At 35.9% G+C, this 7,094-nt stretch overlaps 1 protein-coding gene across 1 annotated transcript in view; it reads right to left on the minus strand.

The window, feature by feature from the left end:
* The window catches only part of ADRA1B (adrenoceptor alpha 1B), a 119,930-nt gene extending 113,215 nt beyond the window's left edge, over positions 1 to 6,715 (minus strand). The window contains exon 1 of the mRNA XM_074212504.1: positions 6,577 to 6,715. The gene's annotated coding sequence lies outside the window, so the exon portion shown is untranslated. The remainder of the gene's footprint in view (positions 1 to 6,576) is intronic.
* Between the last annotated feature and the right edge of the window lie 379 nt (positions 6,716 to 7,094).

The raw sequence follows: 7,094 nt of genomic DNA on the forward strand, positions 1-7,094 counted from the left end.
TCACAGCAGGTGCTGGAACCTCCGGCCCACAGGCCATATTAGTCCCTAGAAATCATTTCATCTGGTGCTGCCAAGTCAACTGCAAATGGAAGTCAAGATTCAATAAACAGGAGCTTTTTAATTAATTAAATTTATTAATTAAATGGTTTTTTTTAGGTTTTTGCAAGGCAATGGGGTTAAGTGACTTGCTCAAGGCCATACAGCTAGGTAATTATTAAGTGCCTGAGGTTGGATTTGAACTCAGGTACTCCTGACTCCAGGGCCAGTGCTCAATCCAACTGCACCACCTAGCCGCCTCATTAATTAAATGTTTGACCAAAGCTAACCTGTGAATGATGTTACAAATATCCAAATGGTCCTTGACAGAAAAAATAGGTTTCCCCAGCCCTGTTCTACAGGAAGTATTTCTTAGCCCTTCTTAATTTTAATGCTCCCCCTTTAATTATTTCCTATTTTTTCCTATATAGGCCTTTTTTTGTTTTCTTGTCTCCTCCCATTAGATTGAAAATTCCTTGAGGGCAGGGACTATCTTTTATCTCTTTTTTGTATCCTCAGCATGTAGCACTGTTTGATATGTAGTAGATGCTTAAGAAATGGTTAACAAATGACAAACCATGTGTCATGGCTCAGAAAATTATAAATAAATGAAAAATATACTAAGTATATCCTATTTAGACCATAATATGATAAAGTAGTAATTCACATGAGAAAAAGGCATAGCTCTAAATGGAAACTTTTTAATGACATCCTGAATAATGAGGTCAAAAGTTAAAATCTTTGAAATAATTAGCAACTACCTATAAGATAACATAGCAAAATTTTTGAGATGCAGCTGAAGCAGTTTTCAGAGGAGATACATCATAGGCAGAAATAGATTTACTCTAGTTCCAATGATGACCTCATCAAATGTAAGACAAGAGGATATTATCCAGGAATAGGTATAAATAAGGAGTTAAAAATACAAGTTGGGTGGCCAGCTCCATTAGTGGCAACAAAATATATGGAAAAGACCAGGAGAAAGGTCTTTGGCAGATTGAGTGGGTACAGAGTTACTTACACCTGGATGAAAGGGTCTTGATTTGTTATCATCTACACATTTTACAGCAATGGCAGTAATACCCACGTCAGATCCACTGAAGTACAAAAAAAATTGCTAATCACCAAAAAACTTATTAGATGTTGCCATGGAATCTGGTAGTTTTATTGCTCAGTTCACAGTGCAAATAAACATTAAAAATTGTCAAGTGCATCTTGCCTTTAGAATAGGCTAAGAGAACACAACACAAAATTATCACTACCACCATTTCTATAATCATCATTTAATATGGGATCAAGAAGACAAAATTATTTGCAATAAAAAAAAATAATATACTGCAGAGAAAATGCTTTCCCCTTCAAAATAAATAGAGTCAAACCTTTATGCTATTGTGGTGTTTTGGGATGTCTGAAATCTTCCCCTACCCTAAAACATCTTTCTTAGCAAACAATCTAGCACAGTGCCTAGAACAGAAGACATGTGCAACATAACTGGATTAAATTATTATTACAGGATTCAATTTGCCCAAGAGAGAGTAACTACTTAGCATATTAACAAGAATTTATTTTATCTAACTAAACAACTGTTTGCTTTTCAGAGAACAGCACCTTCGGGAAATGGGATAGAGTGTGTGTAAGGGGTAGGGAAATTACAATAGAAAGAATGGGCCTTCAGTGGAGCTTCCTTGAGGGTCAAGGGGCAGGATAAGAGCATTAGGAAGGAGGTTGGGCCATGAGAGGAAGGGTTTAAAAAGTGCCAGTTTCATAATGCTTCCTTGCCTTTTCATCAGCATATTTGCTGATGGCTTACAAATAACGATCTTTCAGAGGAAAAGTTTCTGAACTGCATAACACATTGAATCTACACTATTACCACATTGTTAAATGTTTGATAACGTGAATAAGTTTGCCAGCCTAATTTGTGTCCACTTTCATAGAAGACCAAATCTGACTGTCATACTATAGAAAATGTTCAGTTAAAAATGAAAACAAGTTTTATCTTCTCATCAATATGCTAGGAAAAACCAGAATAAATGCCTATTGTTTCTTCTGTATTAGTTATCTGTTCTCAGTAAGTTTTAGTCTTGGAAAACCAAATAACCAATGTTAATGGTTCTGAATAGCCTATCAGGGACCAGTTAGGTTATTTCCTAAGTGTCCTTGGGCAAGTATCTTCTGTAATAACCCCTCCCAAAGATGATTTGGGGCAAGTTCCCTGAAGGGAAGCCCTGCAACCTGGCTGTATATCAGTAGAGAGAAGACCTCCAATCAGTCAAAAGAGCTCTGAGTACCAGATGCTATGTGAAATGGCAAAACTTCAAGTAAAGAGATCTGGAAATGGTATTTGAGGGAGAAGAATGATTGCTGCCAGGTACAAACTTGTGAATGGTAGCTGGGAGATTCCCCAAGAAGCTAAGACATGTGGGAATGCTGAACTTCCAATGTCCCTTGATTCTCAATGCCTCCAATGCTAGAGATTGCAGGGAACAGACATCCTGTGTAATAGTGAATTTGGAGAGTTTATTCTGTCCTTAGTAGAGTTGAGATATTTATCTTATGCCTGAGTTAATTATTTACTCTTAGATTTTCTATTGTCGACTTTAATTTGTTTCACTTTCCTGATGTTTGTTTACAGTTTGCTTGGACAATTAGGTTTACTTGCTATGTGCATGTGCGTGCTAAACATTTGTTGAGAGGGAGATCAGTTAACAAGAGAAAGCTGTTACCCTTCACCTTAGACTGACCATAGAAAATGACTTTTTTTTGAACTCTAAAAAGAAAGCATATTACCACAAGATAACAAATATTTTATGTGTTTCATAGGTAGAATTCTAGCCCAATACTCTTTTGAAGATAGATGAGACATCTCTTTAGGTCTCTCCTCTTGCTCCTCACAAAGGCAGAAGTCACAATCTCCCTTGGAGATGAGGTAATCATGATTCCTATTCAGATATTTCTCCAATCCACTATATGTTGTACTTTATAAAATGATGGGTTGGAATAGATGGTTTCTAAAGTCCAAAAATTATTTTGGAGTTATTTGCTTTGGGGTGATTGACAGATCTGCTAACTACAGTCCTAAGTAGAATTGTTTCTTCAGAGAAGGCAAATTGTTATGGGGGAAAAAATATTCTGGAAGGCTTCCAAAGTATTAGCTCTTTTAAAGGAAACAGTATTCTATAAGAAGAAACTTCTTGACAATTAGATCTATCCAAAATGAGCTGCCCTTCCATAGCAGACTTTAATTAAAGGCTAGACGATTTCTTGTTGGGGAGGTTGAAGAAGCAATTCTCATTCACTATAGGCCCCTCTGAATTTGAGAATTTCGTGATTCTGTGTTTTTGTTCCTTTTTATTCCAACATTCTATTGTGCTATATGAATATTGCTATAAGCGCTAATAAAGCAAGGCACAATTACAAAGCTAGACCTAGTAATAAGAAAGGATACAGGTGGTGTCCAGCCACCTATCATACATTTGACCCATTTGAAAACTAGACATGAAACAATGAATGCAATAAACTGAATTAGGCATTGGATCATTTATCTGAGATCTCTGGACTGAGAGTCAGAAGACCTGGATTCAAATTCTACCATTATCTTGCCAAAATCTCTTTCCCATTCAGGGCCTCTATTTCCTCAGATGTAAATTGAGGATGTTGGACTAAATGACTTCTAAGGTCACTTTCAGGTCTAATATTTTATGATTCCACAATGACCCAGTGTTCTACTGTCCTTTAAATAGAGCAAGCAAAAGCAACTTCTACCCCCCCCCCCCCGAGGTTCAAGGGGAGGCTGTTCTCTAATAGAATTACAGTTAGCTAAGTTGGTCTTCACCAACTTAGGGTTCCTAGGACAGGCATACAGAGCTCAGTTACCCTGGCCTAAGGTATCCAAATAGAAGCTCAACAGCAGTGTGGTACAATGGAGAGAATATTGATTTAGTAGTTAGAGAAACTAGATTTAAATCGGACCTCTGATTCTTGCTACCTGGATATCCTACATCAGAGTTGTTTGATGCTGCCAGCAACAGTCCCAAGAGTGAACTGAACCAGATTATAATGTGATTGGGAAATTTTAAACAAATAAATACATAAAATATAATTGAATATAGATAATGTTAATATGTAGTTTTCTAAGTCCATATACAGCCTGTGAGGAGTGTATTAGGTTCAATGGCTTCCATGTCTCTTGAGTTTGATACAATATCTAGAGCAAATGACTGCACTTTCATAGACTTTTTTCCTCACTTATAAAATGAGTGTTTTGGAGTGGAATTGACTAGATAAGTTCAGAAATGGTTTGTGGCTCTTTATCTATGATCTTACAAGCACTTTTCAGGGAAGATGTTAGGGGGGCATATGTATTATGTAAAGTATATCTTAGAAGGCATCCAAAGTCCTTTCTTATTCTGAGTTTAGAACTTTATGTAATGTTTTTCCTCTTTGAGGAGTAGCCACACATTAAGGACATCAAAAAGAGAGGCTAGTGCTTAAATCAGAGGAATATTGGTTGTAGGGGGATTTCCAGCACCAGCAGATAAAATTTAAAATAATAATTTTTTCCATTTTAATTTAATTCTGAACTTTCCCATGGTACACATTTCAATAGAACATAAGAAGAAAAGGATTACGCTAAAATATTATTTAAACACATCTTCTATGCTTTCCTTTATTTCATACCATATACCTTTGCTTTTATACCATCATTTAATTCCCTATGTCTTATGCCATAAACAACTGAGCAACATTTTTTTTAAGTTTGCCATTAATTGGGAAGAAATTAACTCCCAAATGACTATACAGGAAGCTGTTGGATTAATAAAAAACTGCCAAATCTGGTCATTCTAATCAGCCACAAGATTAGAAAAAAGAAGAAGCAGTGAGGACCATTTTTGAAGTAAACTCATCAACACTTTTACTGATAAAATGCAGAAAAATGAAAGCTAAATGAAGATGAGAAAAGGAGAGTTTTATAAAGCAAGATAGGGTTGAATTTATTTTTTAATAAGCTTTCAAGACTAAAGAGTAATAAAGTTGATCCTTGAATTTAATATTTTTCAGTGGATAAGTTGGAAATAAAATTTAAGTCCTTTGTGATATTCTAATATGACCTACTTATTTTATCAGAGTGGAAATCAAGGTCCAGGAAACTGAAATGATTTATCCAAAGTCATATAACTATTAATGACAGAATTGGTATTAGAAGTTAGATTTCCTTACTCCCAATACTGTGTTTTTTCTGTTATACCATTACAAGTAATAGAATTGATTTTAGTTAAATTGTTATTAGGACAGAGCAAAATTGTGCTTTTGTTTCCTTCCACACACCATCTTTTCCTTGCCCCTTTATGTTGTCCCAATATTCTCTCACTATAGTGCTCTTCAACTCCTTTTCCCTTCTTGGTTTATTACCCACCCCCATTTCTTTTCTTCTTCCACATCAATCAAAATATATCTTTTATGTAGTTGATTCTGGAGGGAGCTCTTCTCATGTTGTAGCTACATGGGAAAAGTATGAAAAACAAATTCACCCTATTGGCATTCATAACTGATAAAGGAGAATAAAGTGGTTGCTCTGCCACAAGTATTTTCATTTGAACAATGGAAACAAACCTTCAACCGAAATGAATGCACTGCTAGTAGGAGAATTCCGGATAATTGACTTCCCCTTGCAGATAACCTTCATTACTTTGAAAATATCTTGTTAATAAATTATATGGCATGTACAAATAAAAGTATGGTATATGGTACATATACGTATATATAAATATGGTATATTTATGTACACAAATATCACAATCCATTCATACACAAATCTATACATACATATGGTAATTTACATCTTGTTTCTTCCATTGGAGTGTGAGCTTCTTGAGGAAGAGGAACTATTTTTACCTTTCTTTGTATCCTCAGCTCTTAGCATAGTACATAGTTAACTCTTAAGAAATACCTGTTGATTAACTGATAATGGGGATAGAATAGTAGTGTAGGGAAGATTTTGGAAGGAAGGGTAAGAAAACCTGGTAAGCATATCTTATGCCAAAGGTGACCTCTCCCTCATTTACAGAATTAGAACCTCAGTGGTAAAGAGGGCTTACAGCCTCAGTAGTCCTAGAAAATGTCATAAACTAGAGCATCCTCCCCCAAGGCTGCTGAGAGATGCTATCGTTGCAGATTGATTGTGACATGCCATTTCTTCTACTCAGGCTCCATTTGAAACCAAACAAAGCTAAGGCCTCAGACAAATGTTGAAGAAGTGGTGCTGTGGTTAGAAATTAATAACCAGTGTGAGTTATGAACCAGATGAGTGACGTTGTCTTGGGTTTCATGCAAAATGTCTCCCATTTCACTTGAAACTACATCTGTCTCACCCGGTGATTTTTCACAGCTATGAATGATTTATGACTTTCTGACTCCGCATCCCACAAGATTGCATAAAGGCCAGAGAAAAACAAATGATACTGGGCCAACTTTAAACAACCAAACCTTTTTCAGAAAGTGAATTTCATTTTGGCTCCAGTCAGACAGTTTTGTACTCACCGAATGGTGCTCTCTAATTCCAGGCAATTCTGTAAGACTTCCCTATAGAGTCTCTTAAATTTCTCTGTGATTCATGCATTCATCTATATTGGAAATGGACTCCAGAAAGTTTCCTTCAAATGCCATCCTGATCTTCAGTCCTCCCTTCTGTCTGAAAGTGAACTTTGCAGTTGAATTACTGACACAGCTTCATCAGTTTGGTTAATCATTGGACAGAATAATACTGATGGGAAGAATCTCTTTCCTTGTTTTTAATTTTTTTCTTTCTAAAATTGCCATACCTAGTAGAATGTAAGCACAGAACTGTGACACTTGGGGAGAATATGATCCATGTATGCATTGAAATGAAATCTTATTTTCTTGTTAGGTAGAGAGCTCTGAATGATACTCTTCTTAGGGCATAGTCAGAAAAGTTTGGGCTTAATTTTACTCAGTGCCTCCAGACCAGGAGAATTTCAGATTCAAAAAGTATTGTCAAGATCATTTTCTTAAAGGCTCAGTTCTAGTACCATCTTGTA

Source organism: Macrotis lagotis, chromosome 1 (assembly GCF_037893015.1).
Source record: "Macrotis lagotis isolate mMagLag1 chromosome 1, bilby.v1.9.chrom.fasta, whole genome shotgun sequence".
NCBI lineage: Eukaryota > Metazoa > Chordata > Mammalia > Peramelemorphia > Peramelidae > Macrotis > Macrotis lagotis.